The following is a 26,146-nucleotide window of genomic DNA, read 5'->3' on the forward strand; positions in this document are numbered from 1 at the left end:
GTCACCATATTCTAATTTTTTGAGATAGTGAATTGGTGGGTTTTTGTTAAATGTGAGCCAAAATCATCACAATTAAAAGAACCAAAGACTTAAACTACTTCAGTCTGTGTGCATTGAATTTATTTAATACACGAGTTTCACAATTTGAGTTGAATTACTGAAATAAATGAACTTTTCCACGACATTCTAATTTATTGAGATGCACCTGTAATGTAGAATATTATCAACAAACAAATTCGAATCTGATGACTGAGGAGTTTAAATGTATTTAGCTTTGTACATTTATAATACCCCAATACTCAGAACAGTAGTTGATCTATATGAGTTTTCCCAATAGCCAATTATTAAACTTTTAAATTTGGTCCCCCATAATCTTCAAGGAATAGTTCACCCATAAATGAAAATTCTCCCATCATTTACTCACCCTTTAGGCCATGCCAGACATGTATGACTTTCTTTTTTCTGCAGAACAAAAATGATGTTTAGAAGAATATCTCAGCTCTGTAGGTCCATACAATGCAAGTGAATGGAGACCAGAAATTTGAAGCTCTAAGAAGCATATAAAGGAAGCATAAAAGAAATCCATAAGACTCCAGTGTTTAAATCCATGTCTTCTGAAGTGATCCAATTGGTTTTGATTAAAAACAGACCAAAATATAACTCTCTTTCACTATAAATCTTGACATCAGCAGTCTCCTTGGCGATCATGATTTGAAGCTCGATTAAACTTCCTATAGTGCCATCTAGTGCTCTGTGGATGCGTCAAGTACCAAGAAGTGTAATCGAGCTTGAAATCATGATCTGCCTAGAGACTGCAATGGCAAGATGTACAGTAAAAAGGAGTTATTTTGGTCTGTTCTCACCCAAAACTGATTGGATCACTTCAGAAGACATGAAATAAACCACTAGAGTCATTTGCATTACCTTCACGCTGCCTTTATGTGCTTTTTGGAGCTTCAAAGTTTCAGTCACCATTCATATTCCTCTAAAAATCTTTGTTTGTGTTCAGCAGAAGAAAGTCATACACATCTGGGATGGCAATGAGTGTGAGTAAATGATGAGAGAATTTTCATGGGGGTACTGTTTCTTTAAATGTTTGATTACATCCTTGCCCAATCCCTTATGCTGTTATAATACACCAAAATCTTGGCAATGGCCACCAAAAGAGATGTTTCAATGACCATATAAGATCATTAGTCATTCATTCATTATCATATGGGTATAATGATCTATTTCCTCTTTCATGTAATTTTCAGGAACTGGAGGGAATGCCTTGCATCACTTTTCCTGAACAATGATTTAGGAAGTTTCCGTCATTAAGTCACAGTCATTATGTGACTAGTTTTCAAAGAAGCTTAAAGATTACAAGAAGTGAGATATATACTGTAAACACATCTCTGTTTGTGACCCACATTTGGAAATCCTGACCCACAGAGCATTAGAGAGACGTTTTATAACAGCCTGTAATTACCCTAGTGTTTTTATCTAGTTGGAGCGCAGCTGCGTTATTTTTAGAATACAGCCTTCCATGTTTATGGCATAAATGTATCAATTATTGCCCCATTTATGAGTACTTAGGGGCCTTTTTGTTTGTCCACACTGAACAGTTAGAATGTACAATTAGCAGCAATTATAATTATACAATTATACTTAAATTTATTTTTTACACTCTGTATATGATTATTTGTTCCACAGAGCTATCAATTTGCTAATAGTGTGGTTTTGTATCTAGCAATCTACCATTGCCCAATTCTAAAAGACTACATTGAGAAATTTCTCACAGTACTTCCACAGTATTTCAAGCAGCGTATTTCAATGTACGATGGATCATTGGCAAATCTACAGAATAAATTAATTTTATTATTTGCGTCCATTGGACCTAAAGGGGGAACCTCCAGTGAGATCGACAATCCTATGACTCAGCAGCACATCTTCAGAGCCTCTGGGAAGAGATTATTCTGTGGGCTAAGTGTTGTGAGTATGTGATGACCACTTTTAACAATGGCCTTGTCCACTAATAGTGACCACTTTATCCTATTCTCAAAACCATAGTGTAACTTTTGGCCCTCCCATGGTTGGAATCACAGCAGTAGAAGTACAATTAAATATGTTAATAATAATAAGATATGCATTTTTGATATATCACCATTTTTCAGATTAAGTTATCTAATGTCTCTACATCCCCCCAAAAATGTAAGAATATGGTCCCATTCAATTTTAAAACTATAGCGGTATACTGTAGTATTATAAGATAGACGCTTTCTTGCAGTGCTCAGGCCTATCCCTTCTCTAATAATACTATACTTAGAAACCCATGTACAGCACAAATATTGGTTTGTGCTTCCATTTTCTCAGAACAATTGGCCTAATCTCTTTTAATGTGTCCTGAATTTTAGTTAAATTCAATGTGATGTGGAATTTAATAATAGTGATTTGCAAATCACATCGGTCGTAATCCTGGTTGTCATTGCCTGAACTATGCCACGTTCACATTTAACCAATGTGATAGATTACACGCCCTGTAGCTTCATTCAAGCTTCTCATGAGGTTTTAAAGAATTAGTATTTTATGTTTAATCCTCAGTGAATGCATTTTGGTGTGACATGCCTTGCAGCACGTGTAATTCAGAAATCATTCATAATTACAATATGCGTGACAAAGAGAGGAAGATGAAGGACAGACAAATTTATTTTGGCTGGCAGTAAGTGACTTTGAAATGAGCAATGATGATGAATATTTGAGACTAATAGGAACCTGCTTTCAGAGAATCACCAAAAACATTTTTACAATGTTAGAGAGTTGTAAAGAAAGAAGGAAATGACAGAAAATAAATATTTTCCACACAGTTTCCTGATATAAATATAGTACTTAAATTACTGTATTTCTGATATCCCTGAACTGAACGAAACATGTACAGTACTACTTATCTTATTTTTCACTTTTCCTCTTTTGATAATTTTGGCACTATGCATGAGCTCATTTAAGGGAATCTGACTCACATGTTTCCAGGTATGCTGCATTATTCTTTGCCTTAAAAGGACATGATGATTTTATCTGATCCAAGATAGTAAGTGTGGATAGCTAAATGCATGGACGAAAGCCTTTTCTCTGTCTGAGTCAGGGAGGTAAAAATGTGGGCCTCCTTTGGAAAAAGTATACAGCTACATGGAGAACAAACATGCACAATAGAACTAGATTTTTACAATTGCTTAAACGGGTCATGACATGAGAATTACATTTTCCCTGATCTTTTGACATGTAAGAGTTTATTGTATTATAAAAACATACTGTAAGCAGGGGTGCCATTAGGATCCACCCCCCCCCCCCCCCATATTATATCGCAACCCGTAACGATTTTTTTTAAACATTACTAATTATTAATAAATGTCACCATAAGCATGATTGCACATTCAGTAAGAGACACTAAAAACAAAATTTAGTTAAAAAAGTTCATCAAAATAACTTGCCTTTAATAGAAATGACTATAAAAATTAACATATAGCCTACATATTAGAATGTTTGTTCATATATTTTTAGTGTGTTGGGACTGTGTTTTTATTTAAAATCTATAATTTAATCTGTCTTTGTTATAATAAAGTTCTCCTTCCCCTTTTTGTACAGTAGTTTTGATATGAATCTATAACATTTCTGTCAAATCTTACCTGTTACTATAGTTGGTGTTACTACAGTAATGACACACACTAAGTGTTCTCTTCTTTTCCTTGTTAGCGCTGTTTATAATATCGGGTCTGTCTGGCCTTATGAGATGTTTGACATTCCCATTGTGCTTCAAAGTAGAAAATTCACAGTTTAATTCAGGCTTTGTGGTCTGTACCACGCTGTTTAGTGCTTCCACATGATCCAGTCAAGCCTGGTTGATGACGTGTCAGCACGAGGATGCGCGAGAGTTGCGTTGTGCTGTACAAATGGGAAGCGCATTTAAAGCATAAAAATCACTTCTGGGATAAACCACAGAACATCTTAAGGAGGATCTCACACACTAGATTTACATTTATTATCAAGTGAGAGCTTCATTTTAGCTAACCAGTGCAAAGTGGCCATTTACAGAAAAATCATGCAGGAAAATGATTTGGGTGTTCTGCTGGGCCCCCTGTCTGTCCAGGGCCATTAGAATCATCCTATGATGCATGTAGTAATGTGTATTTAGTGTAATCCAAAATGAAATATTTCATTATCATTATCTCTATTGAATGTGTGAAGTTCACAATGTGCTGCAGATTAAATCTAATAAGTAAAACATGAAATAAATATTTCTGAAAAGTTAATGTTATCTTATCAACTAAGATAACAGGGAATCAACTAAAGTAAAAAATGCAGTTTTATCTATCATATCTTGAATGTCATGAACAATTCAGTCCATTGAAAGGAAATCTGATCTTCGCTATTTCAGTGTGATACAATAAATGGCAAAAATAAAATGAGAACACACAATTGTATATTTGATTCATGTTTCTATTTAAGATTTTTCCATTTTAAATCCACATTGAGCAGGCACTTTTACTTAACAATTATTTTCAAGAAAGAAAGCTCATGTTAAAATCATGTGTATCCATAATCAAAACAAATACAGTAGATGGACATAAAAGCTTGCAGGTAAGATTATAATGATTATTAATTACTCAAACCCTTTTTTGTTCATTGTGTAAATGGAGTAGTTGATCGTTCGCAATTTAACGAGGAGCACCGTTGTCCTGCAGTGTCAATTAAGTTTCTTTTCACAGCATTAAACCATTAAACTTATGTGACGCTTAGATGTGAAAACATTTAAGATCTGATAAAGTGCCGTCGTCACCACCATGTTTGTAGTTTTTCACATTTCACAGTTGTAGTTCTGACGTGAACCATCAAACTCCTCCTCCGTCGAGCAAGGGATTGTGGGCAATATTAGCCAAAAAAGCGTGCACGGATCCACACTTTGCAAATCAACTGGAAACAGTAGACCAGTAGACCTACTTTGGAACACTTTTTCTAAACATACTACCATTTGAGACATACTTATTCTTATCTCCTATACTCTTTGGGGTAGATAGTGTGCACACTGAGACACAGCTCTACTTTACCTTATAACTTCCATAGCCCCGCCCAGTAGCTGTGAGCAAAGTTATTTAACTTTACAGTATTTCCTGCTGAGGACTAAATCTTTGAGAGAGGTCAATGTTTGTTTTTCTGTGAGCTGTGGACTGACAGGGAATTTTCCATTCTAGCCACAGTCCAGATTCAGGTTAGTCTGTTTATGTTTGCTCTGGAGTATTGTTGAGTAATTCTTTTATTTCTATTTGCAAGCAGGACTTTCTTATTGCTAAGGAAAGTATCTTTTTTTATTCTGATTGACAGACAATTATGAGAAAAAAGGATTGAGTAAAAACAGGGACGGGTCTAAATCACTGTTTATCCCCAAGCTCTCAAATCTCTCTTCTTCCTAGAAGTCAGTGCAAAGCACACTGAAGCTCTGACCTGCTGTCACCTTCCTCTGAAAGAATTAGACCTCACTGAGACATATGGACAGTTTAAATAATGAAAGTAATTGTTGTCTCTGTGTTTTGGATGCTGGTCCCTAATGGCATGCTGGTGTGCTGGTGTCACCACCAGGCTTCTTAACCAATTTAACCAGCAAGATTTCTCTAGTCAGCCTGGTTCATTAGAGTATAAAGCCATGCAGGTCGACCATTTGCACATGCATTGCATGCTTGACCAGCACCAGGCCAGGACTACGCAGCCTGGACCAGCATGTGGATTATGCTGGTCTAAGCTGGTCTATTTAGCACAATAGAGCAGCTCTCTTTGATTCAGCCATAAGATCCAAAACATTTTTTTATTTTTATTTTTTATTTTTGGATTTTTCTCCTTTTTCTCCCAATTTGGAATGCCCAATTCCCAATGCGCTCTAAGTCCTCGTGGTCGCGTAGTGATTCGCCTCATTCCGGGTGGCGGAGGACGAATCCCAGTTGCCTCCGCGTCTGAGACAGTCAGCCCGCGCATCTTATCACGTGGCTTGTTGAGCATGTTGCCACGGAGACGTAGCGCATATGGAGGCTTCACACCATCCACCGCAGCAACCACGCTCAACTTACCACGCGCCCCACCGAGAACAAACCACATTATAGTGACCACGAGGAGGTTACCCCATGTGACTCTGCCCGCCCTAGCAACCGGGCCAATTTGGTTGCTTAGGAGACCTGGCTGGAGTCACTCTGCACACTCTTTGAAACTTTAAACACTCTCAAGAAACCTTGAGAGAACAGCCATCACCCACGGCAAGACTGGTGTTTCCTTGTTTTTTCTGAGGAACGAGATCAGACATAACTGTGGCCTTTGATGCTCAATGCTTGTCATCCTGTTGGTGCAAAGTTGCCACATCTAGGAACAGCACACACATCCGATCACTTCTCACATGCCTGTAAGCCCTTAGGCTGCGTATTCCTCTGTAAACCCATTATGCTGTGGCACAGATTAGGTCCATCGGCAGCTTGACTCTTCCTCACACCTAACACACTTAATGAAGCATCCCCACCCCCATGTGACCAGCTGGATTTTATCAGGCATTAGGTGGAATACTGTATAATGTCAGTTCAAGATTTGTGTATCTGTAATGATGCACTCATACAACAAATATGGATGTTTGTAACTTATACGCTGTGTAATTGTGTTAAGATTTTTACATATTCAAAGGAAAACTGTGGTGCAAGTCAAAACACCCCACCCTATTTCTCTGATATTCTGATTTTCTCTGATTTGATATTCTGTCCCTCCTTCAGTATATGTTTATGTATTATTTATTTATTTAATTATTTACAAAAAAAAAACAAAAAAAAAAACATTTTTGGCCCTTTTATTGCACAGACGAAACCATGTCTGAAAAATCTTAAGCAAAGTTATGGCACACCTCTCCTCAAGAAGGCACACAATTTGACGTGTCATTTATGTTTGTAGCTTAAATGGTGCGGAATTACAGTGCTGAGATTTAATATAAACCTAGTAGGGTTAGAGGCAGTAGTAAAAATGAGCATATTTACATGCACGATCTTACACACGATAATGCTTACTGTAATAAGCTGACAATGTGTAAGATTATGCAAAAGCCTTTATTGGGGTAAAGTCAACTGCTTAAGAATAAACTTATCTGCACATGTATTGTAGATTTTTGCCCATAACCCTGATTTTGGGTTGTATGTAAACTCTTTTACTGGTGTTCTTACTGACCTATTCAATTAGTGCAAGTGTTGTGCGCATGACTGTTTATGTTTTGATGTCAAAAGAATAACCTAATTCCCCCCCCCAATATCATCTAAACGCAGTTTTCTTGTGTTGTCTGATTTTTTTAATAAGCTGATTTTTGGTAGTTGTCAGCGTATATGTGTGCATGTCAACACACTCAGTGATGCTTGCCTTGATTTTCCCTCAGCAAGCAGCACTAATGAGAGTTATAAAGGACACTTGAAGGGCACATTTGGACACATAAACATCAAATCGCCCTGTTTCCTTCATGACGAACTGCCACTCAGTTTGTGTGATTATTTTAGGCTGGCATCGTGCTGAGGCCTGTCACAATGCCAGACCAGTCTGAACCATCAGCCTGAGGGACCCACATGAGGCAGTTCCTGTCTGCCTGTCTCGGCCTGCAGGTGTGGCCCAGTCTGTGTGTCAGCTTCTATTTTTGCCTGTTTAAGAGACAACTGATGCATTGAGTTTGTTGTATTGGGGGCTTGTGGAATTAAACTATATAAAGTCAATGTGAAACCTCGTTCAAAATAGATTTTGTTATGACATATTTCCAAATGAAACAGTGTATATGCAACCAGAAAAAAAGGGCGGGATTTGATTTTATCTGTCAGGAATTGATTTGATTGTGAAAAGTGGTCATTCCATACTGAATGTGAAGTTAAATTGCATACACTATTTGGCTCTTGGAATGTTTATTTATTTATTTATTTATTTTTATTTAGAGAAGTGCAAAATCACAGATTTATTAATTATTATAAAAACATCACATTTTATTTTGAATAATGTGCACCAATGAATCGTTCACAATAAGACCAGACACATGCATTAAGAAATTAAAGAGTATATTTTGATTTCATGTTGACTTAAAGTATAACTGGCAATGGATGTCAGTTTTTTAAGCCAATATATCTTGAAAAAAATGCCCTCCTGCCCTTGTGTTTTTTCAGTGGGGGCCAGTAGACCTTTGATTCCCTGTAAATGATATCATTACTGGTGGAAATCCCTCCCCTTGGTGCTTTATTTATCCTCTGATGAGGTGTACTGTGAGCCAGCAGTCTCCTGATAAGCATCTGTGTCTCTCTGAATGCCGCAGAATGAATAATCTCCTCCCTTGGAACAACTGGGAGGGTGTATCCTTTATTTGGTCTTGTTGGCTCTGAGATCTAAATAAACTAGAAGGGACTAAACAGTCACTGTTTGTCAGGCACAAAGATCAAAGCTGTAATTGCAGTTTTACTCATGTGAAGAAAAAAAAAAAAAAAAAAAAAAAAAAAAAAACAACCAACCTAGCCAAAGCTTGGATTTTGTAATTTGTCAAGAGTTATTTTAAAGTCACACTGCCACTCGAGTGCATGCGTGCATGTTATTATCATTAGTGAAAACAAAATTGAAAATATAAAAATTAACGTACTGTAAAAAATGAAACTAAATTACCATTCCATTGGTACTCACACATTAATTTTAGTTTTTAAAACAAGACTATATTTAAAAAAAAAATTAAACCTTCATTGAGCAGGATAATGCCACTACAGTAGATAGTGATAAAACCTGTAAGCCTTGAGAAACTGAACAAAGTTAAACTTATTTAAAGGTATACTTCACCCAAAAATGAAAATTCTCTTATCATTTATACTCACCCTCATGCCATACCAGATGTGTGACTTATTTTCTTCTGCAGAACACAAATGATTTTTACATGAACATGAAAATAGTTTTAGAAGAATATTTCAGCTCTGTTTAGTTTCACATTTACGTCGGAAAGTGCAAGTTAAAGTGGAGATTTAGAATAAAAAGGACATAATTTTTGTTATGTTTCTCACCCACACCTATTATATTGCTTCTGAAGATATGGATTTAAAGAGTCGTATGGATTACTTTTATGTTTCCTTTATGTGTTTTGGAGCTTCAAAGTTCTGGTCACCATTAACTTGCATTGTATGGATTGTATGGACTTACAGAGCTAAAATATTCTTCTAAAAATCTTCATTTGTGTTCTGCAGAAGAAAGTAAGTCATACACATCTGGGATGGCATGAGGGTGAGTAAATGATGAGAGAATTTTCATTTCTGGGTGAACTATCCCTTTAAATAATATCAGTTAATGCTATGCTGGGAGTCCAAAAAGAATAAATTCTTCAATTCTGAGTTATTGTGAATCGAAAGTCGACTCCACTCAGGGGAATCGATTCTGCTCAGGGGTGTGACATCTATTGTCATTCATACTATCTATAATAATTTCTGTGAAATATGCTTTATATTGCACTGTTTAATGCAAGATTTCACTTTGCCCCCAATTTTTTCTTAAGAATTGATCAAATTTGTCTGAAATCTATACCATCAATTCCGAAATCAAATTCGAACAGCCTACTTGACGCATAAACTTTTGCAGCCTCTAAAATACTGCAACTTAAATTAAAATAAAAACTAAATATACTGGCTAATAATATTTAGATAAACTAAAGCTAAACTGAAACTAGAAAACACACACACACACACACACACACACACACACACACACACACACACACACACACACACACACACACACACACTTGTTGGGTTTTCATTTTTTATGAGGACTCTCCATAGACATAATGGTTTTTATACTGTACAAACTTTATATTCTATCAGCCCTACCCCTAAACCCAACCCTCACAGAAAACTTTCTGCATTTTTACATTTTCAAAAAACATCATTTAGTATGATTTATAAGCTTTTTCCTCATGTTGTGGCGACTGATTGTCCCCACAACATCAAAAATTTCAGGTTTTACTATCCTTGTGGGGACATTTGGTCCCCACAATGTAGGGAATACCTGGACACACACACACACACACACACACATTTGAAATAAAAGTTGAAATGACAAATAAAAAAAAAAAATGAAATAAACAAATAAATAAAAAAAAAAAACCTATAATATCTCTACATGCACGTACACAACACCTCCCTATTTATACACGCAACCACAAATATGCAAAAATGGCCTGATTCCATGTGTGCGTCACACCACCTTGTTCCTTGGTGGCCAGCATTGCTAAGAGACATTCCTCATGTTAGTAAACCTGACCGACCCTGGCACGCGTACCCAAATTGAGATCCAGGGGTTGCGGTATCTTTGACTCAGAAGAATTAAGCCGCACACAAATGTTGGCAGCTGTGTGTATCTGCTGCTCTTTCCTGCAGTTGCAACCTCTCATAGACCCTGTGCGTATATGTGTAAGCCTGCAAGGCTGACCTGAAATCAACCCCGTAATATAGCCATTTAAATAACATCCCCTTCTGCCATCATTCTTAAACTGTGTTTTTTATGGGCCACGTTATATTTTCTTATATTCCCCCATGCACATTCCCTTCCATCATAAAATAGGTGGAGTTCCAACGGCAAAGTCTGAGATTAACATCCTGTTTTTAAGTGCAAGGGATTCCTGTCACTCCTTTGTTGTGGCCACCTCTCGGCCAGAGCGCTTCCTGTCTGATAAAGGCATCAGGCGGGGCCGCATTGTTCTGCGGTCCACTTCCAGTCTGCTGATGTGCAGTGGACAGCGTGAACCTTTCCCTGCATCATCATATCCGCTCTGGCTGCATGTGGGTTAACTCCCATCCCATGAATCATTCAAACAACTTTCAGCTGGTCAACATTTGCAGTTTTTTTTAGAGCCGCTAGAGCAGTGCATACCACAATAATCTGCTCTCACGTAATCCATTTAAGAATTTATTGGGTTTAAGGCTCTTTTATTGTATAAGGGAAAACCTCTTGGTATTGCAGATCCCTGTCGTTCATACACTAAAACAGTACATCACATGTTCTGTTATACATGGATTTACTGCCTATTAAACCTCAAACCATTTATAATTTAACATTAAATGTTAAAGCTGTGATTTTTTTATGATGTTAAAATATTTTCTCCTTTACCAGTTTAATGTCAAGCGACACCTGTAAGGATAAAACATACTTTAACACTTCTAGCTGAATTTTGTGTTATTGCATTCAGTCAATGTGTCCAAACACGGGTGATAACTAAATACATGTGTTGCCACAAGGGGCGCTATTGAAGGCATTAGAATAAACTGTCTTTTTCTACTGTAATTCTCTTTCATTTCAGCTACTGTCACGGCAGAGAAACAATTTGAAGAGAATCTTGCTGAGCAAATTAAGAGTTTGACCGATAAATGGAAGACCGGGTGGTGTGTTCTGATTGGAAACAATCATGATTTTTGCAATTCCATTTGGTGCGCAAGAATCACTTTCTTCACTTTTATTAGTTACTTTTCCTATTCCCTATGAGATAACCAGCCTGATTTCATGAAAATTACATGTCTGTGGCAACATTTTAGCAAAATTAAATTACGTGCTACATTACACATTTGGCTGCGGTTTCCCAAATGTCCAGCGAGGGGCGCCAATTGCGAGTGAAATGTTTTTTTAAATGGAAAATTTGAGTAAAACGTACCTTCCTATCCTAAAACTTTAACCTCAACAACCAATAGTGTCCTAAAAGCAAATGAGAGGTGAAAAAAAAGATATCTTTACCCTTAACCAACACCTAAACCTAACCGATTGTGTTGTAAAAGAAAATGACAGGAAATGTAAATTTTCTGAAACAACCATGCCATTTTGTGTCGCTTCTATGACAGTTTCGCCTTACGTGTCAGCTTGCGTGTTTGGCTAGGCTCTAGCCTTGGTCTTCCAAGTCCAACACTCTGTTAAATGAGTTACCACAACTGCTGGCTCACAGTACACCTCATCTGAGGCTATAAAGCACTAATGGGAGGGATCACCACTAGAAATGACATTATTTACAGGGAATCGAAGGTCTACTGGCCCCCACTGAAAAGTGTATAAATATAGGTGGGTCTGTAATTCAAGCTTTAAAATTCAAAATAAGTGTTTATAAAGTTATAAATATACTCTAATAATAACATTTATTAATTGTGTGAAAGTGAATAAAATGCACAGTTGTTGTAGCGCCTCTAGTGTTAATTTCTTCAGGAAACTGTGGCTAAACATAGAATGAGGCACATAAAATTCAGTTTGCAAAAATGTATTTATAGTAACGTTCATTCTATGAGACTAGGTTGGAGATAACATGTCTTCAAACTGAATAGAATATAACTGAAATGCAGTTGCTAGGGCTACCACAACCACATGTCCTGATTAAAAAGTCTGAGACTGAGTTATAGAGTGTGTCTCAATCAGTTCCCTAGTTCAGTAGTCAGGGCACTGATCAGTGAGTCTGCTATTTTAAGAGCTGTCTCATTCGCAAAATCGCTCCAGTGCACTGAAACTTTCGCTCCCTAAAAAAATGTCACAATGCACCATAAAAACCAGGGAGCATCATTGCTCACTATGTTCCCTTACCAGAAACGTCATCATGTCTGAAGTGGTCGTGTCTAGAAGGGATCCCTCTTTCGTCAATCTCATGAGATTCTACAATTCTACAGCTTATACACGCGTTTGAAGTCGGACAGCAACGATCATCAAGCTCTAAAATAAATATTTCACATAATAAATTTGATAACTTCATCTCTATGTGTGCTACTGTCAGTCATGAGATATTGTAAGTCAGTGGAGAAGTACATCAATCAGCTCTGATAAGAGGAGTCTGACCGGGTGGTATAGTGCTAACTAATTCGCCATGTGCATAAGAGGCTTAGGGGTCTAATCTGCCCATATGCAATGTTATATTTTAATTAACAAAGATTGTATCCGCACCTCAGTGGATGTATATCTTGAGTGGGGACACATTTGTTTGCATTTTTCTATGGGATTTGTCTGGTAAAGTGTGCGAGCTGCAGAACTTGCAGCAATGAGGAGCGCTCGCCGCCCATTCTTGATTCCTCAAGTACATCACTGCGGCACATATCCTGCTATCCTCTTAATATTGTATAATTAATGCTTATGTTGTTTATAAGCATGCTGTTGTTATGTTGCTAGCCATCTTGAACTGATCTTTAACTTTATATGTCATTCTTTTGATAAACACAGTTAACTGATGAACACAGTTACACATACTAAGACCATACATAACATACTGCGCATTGTGAGAAGTTGATAAAAGAGGGATCCCTTCTAGACACGACCGTCTGAAGTTACTCAAGTCATTACAAGTGTAAAACTGTGAAGTCAAAGCCTTATTTTCTCTTTAAAAGATATGTTCATTCATAGTTACCATGAAAGTAAAACAATCTTTTAAATATTTGAGTTGTTAAAAGAAGGTTTAAAATACACTCCTTTATATTTGTATTTCTTTATGTCATTTATCTGTTGTTATAACACTGTACGTTTGAATATATTCAAGGAAAATGAACGATATTGTCATTTGTACAGCGATGTTGCTGATTAATAACAGCTGCACTCATATTATGTCGCAGGTGATTGAGTCAAAAGTGTCCCAGTGTTCAGTGGATGAACACCCTTACCAGTGCCCAAATTCCTGTTCACCACATAGGGAGCTGATTGAGACACAGGGATACAACAAGACCTGAGGCCTGTACCATGAGCTGGTTTCGGTGGCTAGTCAGGTAAGTTTTAGTTTAGTTTGCCTCAACCCCAGGTTTTAGGTACCATGAAAGTTGGGCGCCTTTTAGCAGTGTTCATCACCATAGCAACATACGCTACATGGCTAACCTGCTCTGTAACAGGTTTAGTTCTGGATTACAGATCGCTAACAGATGCTGAACCAATCAGCTGTGAGTAAAGTGACATCTCTGACACTATCAAGTCACTCCCCCGTGTCTCTTATAGCACACTTTACAAATAAAATCTGAGAAATCCACAAAATAGACTCTTCATGTTAAATTATTAATTTGAGAACCTAAATGTAGATTTTCAGCAGATAGAGTGTTTTTATTTTATTTAAAATTGTATTGATTTTCATTTACTTTAGCCATAGCAAAAATATCTTTGATAATATAAACATAATATATTAGGCTACAAAACAGCCAGTAAGATGGAATAATATAATACCTGCAAAAAATAATTTTTAAAATATTAAAAGCTCAAGCTTGCTATGGAGAGGGGTGAATGCCACCCAAACTACTTCTTTCTTTCATGTACTTCTCGTTTGGAAGGATGCGTCCTCCGGAGGTTGCATTTGTCGGCCACATACGTCATCGAGGCTGTCTCGTTTCATAAAAGCGAGTAGGACACTTCGAATGCGACCCTCTTTCATGGGAATTCAGAGGATGCATGAGGTGTATCCTTCGTGGTCACTCACAACCCACAATTCTTTACTTCAAAAAAATGATGCCAATTTGGCCGTAAACGCAAGGAATGTTAATTCCCAAGCTGAAGTATCTCAATAGATGGTTGCAGAGTATATAATATGTATAATTATATTTATATATAATTAAAATGAAGTATTAGACTAAAAGTACACCTGTAAAATCTATTTTCTTTTCTCTTTACATCATTATAACTCTCCTAAAATGTACATCATACATTCCCTTCTAACGGGACTTTGTTCCCTTCTCACTCAAAGTGCTCCTGCTTGTTAAAGAGTGGCGTGCTGTCATAGCAACCATGTTACGTTCCGTTTCCGTTTGTCCTACGAAGACCATCTCGTTTAAACGAGGCTTGTTTAAAGGAGGACGCTTGGTATACTGCAGCCTTCAAAGGACACGTCCTACCTAGCATGCAGCCTTCCAAATGAGACACAGCCACAGTATTTTACTTGAAGTTATAATAATATAAGCAATATAAGCAGTACACAAAATATGCCTTTTATAAAAAAGAACAAATAAGTCTTATTATTGCATACCAATTTTTTGCATGCAGTATTCCAAGTGCTCACTTTTTAATTAATTAATTTTAGCCTTTTTTTTATACTTAATTTTTTTTTTTTTTTTACTAAAGACAATGTACAAATTGTACATCAAGAAAGAGAAATATAAAAACATGATGTTATTTTGAATAACCATATCAAATAATCATTCACAACATATTCTATAAATAACATGTGTAATTCATTCATTTACATGTTATATTTTATTTCATATAAAGTGGAAAGAAAGTTAAGGCCTCACCTCCTTTAAAATAATAATAATAATATATATATATATATATATATATTAAATGAGATAGGACATCATACCTCATATTTTTAACTAATTTTGTTCAAAAATCAATATAATGTATTTATAATACATTATATTATAAATGAATATAAATGAATTTATAATATTTTTAAGCAAATCCCATTTATGTTCACATTCCAGACTTTTATTATTAATTTTAAATGTTACTTTCTCCATTTGGTATATTTACGAAATCGTTTCTCTCCATCTTTAAGATTTAGGGGGTTCTGGTTTAATTCCATTTTTTGTAATTTGTTTCAAAGCTGCTATTTTGATTACCATAAATATATTTTGTTCAGTTTTATTTCTTAAAGACAATGGCATTTTACCCAAAATAAGGTTTTCTGGATGTATTTTATTGTGCAGTTAAATATTAAATTAACCTAATCACCTCATTCCAATAAGTTGTCAATTTAGAGCACTCAATGAGCCTTTTTTTCTCCACAATTTCTCCAACAATCGCCTTTTACCAGCTATTGTATTTACTTTGAATAACAAGTGTTATAAAAAAAATGGATGGAATGTATTATATGATATTTCTTCCCAGTCTTGCTGACTAATTTTTATTTTTAGTTCATCCTCCCATCTTCATATAATTTTATCCAGAGTCTCCTGTATATCTCTTTCAAGTGCACTCTTTAAAATTCCTAAAAAAAATTATTGGATTAGTTGTATTGTATGTATCAATTATATAATTATTATTGGATGCATTTCCTTTTTTTTATTTATTTTACTTTAACCTGTAAATAATTAAATAAATGTGAATTTGGAAGCTCATAAATTTTTGCTAGGTTTGAAAAGTTATCCATTTTTTTTTTATCATTGAACAGTTGGTGATATCTTTTCAGACCTCTATCTGCCCAAAACTTAAATGTATTGTCTAATCTATTTGGCATGAAATCAGGATCTTTAGCAATTTCTTGTAAATTACCTATATCTTTCTTATTTTTTACAATTGTTCTTTTTTTCTAACCAAATTCTACAAGTACTATTAATACAAATATTATCTATTGATTTAAATTTTTTGCTTTGTTTGGGTAGGAACAGGGATATACTAATAGGATCCCCCATTTAAAAAAATGTCCATCTTCCTCCATTTCACTTTGGATTCTTCGTTCATCCAAATCAATATCGGTTGAATTTGGGCAGCTTTATAATAATTTATTAGGTTTGGGAATTCTAGTCCTCCAAGCCTTTTTGACAACTTAAGAATTTTAAGACTAATTCTAGGTTTCCTATTATCCTATATATATTTACAAAGTAGTTTCCATATTCCATTGTCTAAAAACACTTTGTGATATACTAACTGGTAGATTTTGAAAATGGAAAATAAACTTAGGGAGAGCATTCATCTTGAGGGTCTCTATTCGTTTTGTAATCAAGGTAGCCTATATTTAGTTGTAATAGTTTTGAATGATATATAAAGTTTTCAATTAAAATAAATATACAAGCTTTTATATTTTAAATAAATTTAAGCTTTTAAAATTATTAAGACTGTGTGTTCTTGTTGTGGGCCTATATGAATTCACTTACGATATACCAGCTGTTTTATATATATATATATATATATATATATATATAAAACACCAAAAGTAACCGCAATAACCACAAGTCAGTTAACAAAAATGTCAGCCTGATCTCATGAAAATGACTTGAGTGTGGCAACATTATATTATGTGGATCATTACACTCATCACTGCCATTCTGAGGTGAAATGTCCACTATGTGGTGCTAATAGCGAGGTAAATTATCTCTTAAACAGATGAGGTTTTTAGGGTTAATGCTTTGAGTTTTAAATCAGCAAAACAGATCTCCCCACCCTAAACCTTGAACCTAAACCTAACAGACAGTATCATAAAAGCAAATGTGAGATTAAAAAGCAATCACGTAATTTTTGTTCGTTTCGACTTGCATGCACTTTAATACCCTGTTCTTTTGCATCGCTCTACCAGTTGAGCTACCACACAAGCAGTGTTGGGTAAGTTAAAAATCTTATTTTGATTTTGCATAAAAAAAGAATAATCCTCAAAAAATTACAAATTATTTCTCTAAAATTGTAATCAGATTACTTTACTGATTACTTCTTGGGAAAAGTAATCACATTATTAATTCCTTTACTATTAATTTACATTTTAATATTTTAAGTTACTACTTTTAACTCTTAACAAAAGGGTTTTTGTTTTTTCGCTCAGTGAATTGAAAATATTGTTTCTATTCTGTCTTAGTTCATTGTTGTTTCCTTCAGCTGTCACAGAAACACAAACAGACGTATATGAGCATAATTCATGTTTTAAATCTATTCTAAATAATATTATTTTAAATGCCATCTTAAAATAATTTTAATGTACTTAAAAGTAATTCATTTTAATTAATTTAATTGAAAAGTGAGTAACTGTGATCTGATTACAATAAGTTAAATTCTAATGTGTTACACTACTTTAAAAAGTAATTTTATTATAGTAACTAGTTACTTTGTAATCAGATTACACCCAACACTGCACACAAGTTAGTCACACTTGAACAAGTTTATAAATGTAGTTGGTTATGTAATGCAAATGTTAATATGTATCCCCTTAGAAGTCATGCACTACAGTAAAATTGTTTTAATGTCATAAGATACTGTAGCACTGTGTGTGGAAAAGAGCAAAAAGTATGTGTTTATGAACGGATAATTTGCTCTTTTACTTATGATTTTGTGTGAAAGGAAATAAAACTGATTGTTGTTTCATCCCTGTAGGGTTAATTTTACCAGGAAACGGATGCAATACATACAACGAGCCACATAAAAGTTATTTTGCAAAAATTTAGGTGTAGTAACGTGACTATGAGACCAGGTTAAAAAAAGTCTGTGTCTGATACTAAGTGCATTGTAAATTTCAAAGCTTTACAACTCTGCCTTCATTAAACACAAAAATGCTGCTAGATAGCAATAACACTAGACAGTCATGAAAAATTAAATTATGTTAAACATATGTACAGTAAATGATGTCTGTTAACAAATTTTTGCTACTCTTATATCCTAAAATTAAAATTAAAAATTAAATATTCTGAAACAAAAAACTAAAAAACTAGAGTTAAAACTAATAAAAAATAAACTAAATCGAAAGGACAAATATAAAGTAAAATAGATATAAAAGTGAAATAAAAATTAAAAGTAAAATGAAAAAATGGCAAAAATAAAATTGCATCATTATTTACTCACACTAATATCGCCCCAAACCTGTATGTTTTGCTTTATGCCCTGGTCCTATATTACTCCAAAACCAAAAGAACAAATAAGAAATTATTTAGGGCATTAAGGGGCATGATTTTTTTATAACATTATGACAGCCTTTTATTTTCTAGGATTTTAATGTAAAAATTATTGTACAATAGCATCTTTTTTTTTTACTGTGTTACAGTAATGTCAATCATACCTGAAAACAATGGAAACAGTAAAAGGTAAACATCCGGACGTATTATGGCCATGACAGTTAGGGAGTAAAAGTTACCCAAGTGTCCTGAAAATAATATCACAATGCCAAAAAATAAAAATAAATAATCCAATGGTTCTAAACTTAGAGTATAATAATAATAATAATAATAATAATAATAATTATTATTATTATTATTATTATTATTATTATTATTAAATTATTATTATTATTATTATTATTATGTGCCAAGCACCGAAGTTGCAAGGCTCCTATTGTAATCATTAGTATTATTAGGGACCAAACACCGAAGGTGCTAAGGTACCTATTGTATCCATTAGTATTAATATTGTTATTAGGGGCCAAGCACAGAAGGTGCTGTAGCCCCAATTTTATCCGTTAGTCTTCTTCTTCTTCCTCCTCCTCCTAATGGGTGTCTATGGCAGCCCATAGAACCGCAGGTAAGAAAATGATTACATTTGGCACACTGGTAGGGATAGGTATGAATAAACACCACACAAAATTTGGGGTCTGTAGGACAAATTCTATTGCACCACCACCATGTAAAAAATCTATTCTTTTGTGCATATCTTTTGAACCGTTTTCCTAGAAACAAAATTTTTGTGTCTGATTACCCTCCTCTGGATGATTCCAAGAAAACCCATACATTAAAACTCTGGCCATTACAGTAGCCGCAATCTTGGGTTAAGATGTTTATTGTTTTTCCACTACTATTCCTTGAAATTTAATCTGATTTGCCCAAAAAATGGCAAAAATAATCAAATAATCAAAATAATCTCCAGACCAAGCCGCACAGATTGAATAATACAGAATTTAGATTTTTGACTTTGTTGAAAAGTTACGCAAACACATAGTTAACAAGGTAGGTGTGAAATAGGATGTGAGGCTATATCTCAGCAGTGCTTTGTCCTACTGAAACACAACTTGGTATGCTTCATCAAGACCATGATCTAAGGGTACATGCAAAGTTTGAAGACAGCACCATCTATGGGTCAAAAGTGCTATTTTTGCTCATATATTTTTAACCGTATGTCCATAATCACAAGGCTGGTGTCTATGGATTCTGTTGGTCATGATAATTTTAACAATACAAAATTTTCCCATATCAGCCATACTGTCCTTCCGCCAAATTGAATTTTATTAAAAAGTGATATATCTTTTAAAAGCATAGTCATATTTAAAAGAAATTTGGTATGCATTATCGACATTATGTCCTGAAGATAACTGAGCAGTTTGGAGATAGCGCCACCTATAGTTAAAAATATAACCTACACTTGTGCTGTCTCTAAACTCTAGATGTCTGTTTGCTATGGCTGGGCCATAGCAACCAAGTGGCTCAGTGTTAAACACTTCATCAGTGTCATCACATTTAGACAATATTATGCCAAGACATTGAAGATGCTAAATTATGAACAGATTTGTGATATATCGAACAGTGTTGCCATGGTGAGGCATTAAATTAATGGCGAAAAAAGGGAAACTGGAAGTGTCACATATCTTCTGTGTGCAATGTGTGATTTAGATCAAAATTGAGATGTTTGTTTAATCTTGGGGGCTAATCACATGGATGTGACTATTTTGGGTATTGTGGCTCTTACAACTTTAAAATAGTCCTCTTATACTTACCCAAATTGCTTAAATTGTTTAGAATAATGTCAAATGCCAAATGCATTTGTCCACCTTGCATTGTTTTCCAAAAGCCACCAGGTGGAAATGGACCCATGGTGCTTGGTCCTGTCATCGCTGCTTGCAGCTATATTTATTATTATTATTCCTCCCCAATGGGAGCCTATGGCCGCCCATAGAACCATACATAGGAAAATGATAAAATTTGGCACACTGATAGAGATGGTCATGAATTGCCCCCATACCAAATTTGGGGTCTCTAGGACATACTCTATAGCGCCACCATGTCAAATATTCACTTTTCTTTTTTGCGTATCTTATGAACCGTATATCATAGAAACAATATTTTTGCATCTGATTACTCTGGTTGGTGTCTAAGGATTCCAACGATACCAGTGTTCCCCATATCAACCATACTGTCTATCTGCCATATTGAATTGTATTTAAAAGTGATATATTTGTGAATAAATTGTCTGATTTTAAGGAAAATTAGTATGCATCATTGAAATCATGTACTGAGGATGCCTGAGCAGTTTGGAGACAGTGCCACCTATAGTTAAAAAGGAAACCCACACTTGTTTCTGACTCTAACCTCAGGAAGTATCTTTGCCATTAATGAGCCACGTTAACTGAGTAGCTCAGTGTGTTAGAACATTGGATTGTTGTGCAAAAGGATTTGGGCTCAAAGCTCCACCTTGACAAGTATTACAGTTGATTTTACATTGTATTGGAGGCCTTTTTATTGTGCTTACTGAATATTTGCAAGGCTTATCCCTGATTATTTCTGCATGCAGATATTATTTTTGTTGTTCTTCTTATTGTTCTTCTCATATATACCTTTAGTTAAAAATGTATTTCTATCTTTTGAATGCATTGTTGAATTTAAAAGAAAATTGTTATGCATCATTCAACATTATGTCATGAGGATACCTGAACTGTTTGGAGACAGCACCACCTGTAGTTAAAAAGATAACGCACACTTGTGTGCTGACTCTAAACTCAGATTGTCTCTTTGCCACTCATTAAACGTGTCAGCTGAGTGGCACAGTGTGTTAATGCATTGGTTTATAGTTTGAAAGGTCGTGGTTTTAAATCCACACCTAGGCAAACCATTTGGAATGATTTCTGTTATACTGGTGCTTTTTGAATTCTGCTTAATGAAATTGTTCTTCTGATATATGTTTTGTTTAAAATGGATATATATCTTTTGAATGCATTGTTGTATTTAAAAGAAAACTGTTATGCATCATCAACATTATGTCCTAAAAATGCCTTAAATGCTTGGATACAGTGCCACCTATCGTTAAAAAAAATAACCCACACTTGTGTGCTGACTCTAAAATCGGCATGTCTCCTTGCCATGGCTAAGCTCTGTCGGCTGAGTGGCACAATGTGAAAGGTTCTTGACTATAGTTCGTAGAGTCGTGGGTTTGATCACTGCATTAGAAATGTCTGTAGTTCCTGAGATTTTTGTTTTATGATTACTGAATGGTTGCTGGGCTTTTCCCAGTCAATTTTGATTTTCAACTTTGTTGAAAAGTTACATGAATACAAAGTTGATTATGATGACTGCTATGCTTGGCTTTGTTGTTCTATGCTTCGTATGGCCCTTTGGTGACTGACAATGTTGAGGCTCTTTGGAGCAGTGGATCATTCACTGAACTGTTGAACAGAAGTCATAGGTTTGAATCCTAATCCAAATTCTAATTTGGTGTGTTTATTCTGTATGTCATATTCTCTCTGTGAGCTCTTTGGGTTGTACATAGTATTGTGCTATAGTTGCCATGTTGATGCTTGGCCCCATAATTGCTGCTTGAATCTATATTTATTATTATTTTGTATTGATTTGGTGTTAAATATGACCAGGACATTTACTTGTCAGGTTTCGTGAGAATCACCCATTTACACGCAAACAAGACTTTCACCCACTATTGCACTTGTGTATATGGTTGTGTGACAATAAAAGTGAAGTGAAATGAAGTGAAATCAAATAATTAATTTGAATATCAAAATCAAATATGACAGCTATGTCAATGATATCAAACTTAATTGGTTCTCTTTGCATCTCATCACCAAGAATTGAACTATTCCTCTTTAAACTATAATAACCCTGTTCCTGTCTTGGGCCAGTTCTCCTCCTTTGACCCTCCTTCAGGTTTTAGAGCACTCACACAGCAGGAACTCCCAAACTTTTGGAGCAGCATGGAAGCTCTTGAGGAAATATGACTCTCCCTGAAGTACCCTGGGTGGTGCTCTCCCCGTGGAGAAATAACGTTCTAATGAAACGCCTGGAAGCAGATGTTCTGGATTGCACACGAGGCCATCCCAGAAGAGGGCATCTGTTTGTGGCATGTTTGGTAATTAATTCCTGACACAATCAACCCCAAAATCAAAGCAGTGTGAGGGGATGTGAGAAATTTAGAATGTCATTTGCGATATCAGCTTTGCGGTGATGTTACGAATGTAACTTTCTACAGGCACTTTCGGGAATTACAGTGTCTGAATATCATTCACTCTATTGACATTAGAACAAACAACAGATGTCTCAATAACACTGTTGTTGAAGCTATTAGCGTGGGCTGAACAAACAACCCTTGTTCTAGTGCCGTCGGCAGGTGATATCTAATGTCATGTCACCACGATTGCTTCCGCTGGCTCCTGGTAACAGTACCTGTTTTTTGACAACAAAAGCAGTGGACAAAGAATCCCTTCAGTGGAAAATACCATATGGTATTATGTAAGATAGCCAAGGTTCAATGTAAAAACACATGGTATAACATCATTGTTTCCATCCATTTAAATTGACAGAATAATTCCTGACACTTCTGCTCCATGTTTTGAATTTTCATAGTTTCAACTTCATTTTCTTCATCAGTAATTAAATTCAAAGTGGTTTAAAAGCTGGTTGTAACTTTGGCACTAATTTACTTAAAGGAGTAGTTCACCAAAAAATGAAAATTCTCTCATTATTCACTTACCCTGATGACTGTCTTTCTTCAGCAGAACACAAATAAAGATTTTTAGAAGAAGATGGAGCTATGTCAGGTCCTTATAATGCAAGTACACGGGTGCCAGCACTTTAACGGCCCAAAAGTCACATTTAGGCATCATAAAACTAATCCATGTAACTCCAGTTAATCAATGAATGTCTTCTGAAGCTTATTTACAACAGAAGAACGAACGTCACGCGAGAGTTCGTCCATTATTCTTCCATGGAACACAAAAGGAGATTATACATAATTAGAATGACAACCTCAGTCACCTTTCACTTTCATTATAAGGACAAAAGATGCAATGAAAGTGAATTGTGACTGAGACTAGCATACTACCCAACATCTCATTTTGTGTTCCACAGAAGAAAGAAACACATGAAATTTTGAACAACATGAGGGTGAGTAAATAATGTCAGAATTTTACTTTTTGGGTGAAATGGGTTGACATTTTTTTTTTAATGTAATCTAAATAAAGTCTAAATATATTAAAGCTAAATATGTTTCACATACTGTAGATGACAGACAGACAGGAGAGAGTTTGACAGCTGACTAGTGCGGTAATCCTTTTATTTGGCATTTCCTTTCTGTCTTAAACCTGCAATACTTAAAGAAAAGATTTGGTCATTTTTTAAAAGTGTTTTATTGCATGCTCAGTTGTTATTACATGTTTTAAGCCTGTGCTCTGGAGTGTTGTGTTCACTGGACTGGGTCTCATTAAAGATATTCAGTACTCTGTGGTTACTCTTGGTTTCTCTGGTACTGGACCCACTCCCTGTGGCCTGCTATCCACAGCAGAGTTTACCAAAGGGTGTGTGTGCTTGTGTTTGTATCTACTGTATAATACGCATAGAACTGGAAAAAATAAAAGTTATAAGCTTCAAATTTCAAATAAGTACTGTTTGGAATATATTGTGGGTTTTGGGACTTTTTTTGGGTATCTTGATATAGGATACATCCTGACCCCTACTGAATCAGCTTATAAAGTGATGTGCTTGAGCCAAGGAGAGCAATGAAATTTATTTATTTTTGTATTTTTTTTTATTTTTTTTAAAGCATGACCGTACTGATCAACTCCTCACAAGACTGTCCTGTGATGGGAGGTCTGTATGATCACCTCAGGATGCTTGATGCACTGAACATATTTATTGTTTGATTTATTGGTAACTTGTGGGCATTGATGTCACACGTCAAAATGCATGTGCACCAACATATCAAGGAGCTGTAATTGGGTCATATGATTGTGGTTTTATCTGATATATTTCTGTCAATAAGGGGATACAGCAGTTTAGAACAATGAACACTGTTTGTTTTCCTTACCACTTCATATATTGCTTAAAGGGTTAGTTGACCCCAGAATTCTTTCAGTATTTACTGTTGGATGCTTCGTTCAGGAGTGGGTTTGGTTATCAAAGATAATTATTAATTATTAAAATCAATAGGACATTGATTAGAATCAATATTAGCTTTTTAATCCTTTAAATCAACAATCATCAAAGATTACCATCAATTATCAAATTCAATAGAATATTAATTATTACACTATGTAACACAATTTTTATTCCTGGGTAATAAGTGTTATTTCCTAATTGCTTATGCCTCAAAAGTATAGAAAATGGCTATTATTCCCCACAAACTTTGCTTTTGTGACCAGGACAGTGATATTTTGAAATTTACCTATTTCCAATGAGAAAACAGGTGAATTTGTGTCTTTTCGTTCACATAAAGTCAGAAAAAAACAACATATGAATCCAAATTAACATGTATTTATAATAAAGTAATACAAAAATGACTACAAAAGATTTAGAAGTGAGTCGTTTTTCGAGATTTATGATTATACTGTAAATCACTTTCACGAATCAGCCCCCAAATGTACTCATCATACTTCAAGGCGTCCAGCAATATCTTGATGCTGTTGTAATCCTCTTTGAGGTGCACCGAGTGAGCCAGGGGAAGAGACGGGTACTTGTTACTATTATGGAGCAGCACGGCTTTGAGGCTCCTGGATGAGCTGTCAATGAAGAGGCGCCACTCATTCTGGTTACAGGCGATTCCGATTGCCTTGAACAGACTGGTCACATTGTGGCAGAAGCAGAGCCCATCTTGACGGGTGAAGAAGCTGGAAAAAGTTTAGTGGTCCACCATTCAGAAGTAGCAGTTGCTTGAGTGGTCAGTGGGTTCCTCTGATCTGCATCTTGCAAACTTTCATCCAACAAGTTCCACTGCTTGAGCCTAGACGTCAAAAGCTCGGCATTGGACTTGGTGAGACCAAGATCTTTAATCAAGTCGTTGAGGTTTTTTGGTTGGGTAGTATGGGTTTCTCTCCTCAGCTCCACCTCTGAAATTGTCATCTGGATCTACAATGTCTTCCTCGCTCTCTGACTTGCTGCTCTCTTCTAAAGACAGCTGCTCTCTCTCCGGAGGAGTGGGTACGGGGAGCTCATGGCAGTGTGGCACCGGGGCGATGGATGAAGGAACGTCCGGATACGTGATAGCAGGTGCATTCTTGCCAGTCTGATGTTTGGAAGGGTCCACCATTCAGAAGTAGCAGTTGCTTGAGTGGTCAGTGGGTTCCTGCAAAATTCTTGGGATAGTGAACTTCATGTCTCTCTTTTCCCCTCTGTACCATCCTACAAAAGTACATTTATTTCACCCATGACTAATGTGTAAGAGATTCTCACAACATTTTTCATATATGATATATATATTATCAATAACATTGAAAATTGTAAAACATTTTAAAATTAAAAACATTTACAATTTTAAAAATTACCAA

At 35.5% G+C, this 26,146-nt stretch overlaps 1 long non-coding RNA gene across 1 annotated transcript in view; it reads left to right on the top strand.

Annotated features, from left to right (window-relative positions):
• The first annotated feature begins 5,170 nt into the window (after positions 1–5,170).
• The window catches only part of LOC127449993 (uncharacterized), an 84,955-nt gene continuing 63,979 nt past the window's right edge, over positions 5,171–26,146 (top strand). The window contains exons 1-2 of the long non-coding RNA XR_007898890.1: positions 5,171–5,242; positions 13,617–13,766. This is a non-coding gene — a long non-coding RNA (uncharacterized LOC127449993). The remainder of the gene's footprint in view (positions 5,243–13,616; positions 13,767–26,146) is intronic.

The sequence above is a fragment of the Myxocyprinus asiaticus genome, chromosome 13 (assembly GCF_019703515.2).
Source record: "Myxocyprinus asiaticus isolate MX2 ecotype Aquarium Trade chromosome 13, UBuf_Myxa_2, whole genome shotgun sequence".
NCBI lineage: Eukaryota > Metazoa > Chordata > Actinopteri > Cypriniformes > Catostomidae > Myxocyprinus > Myxocyprinus asiaticus.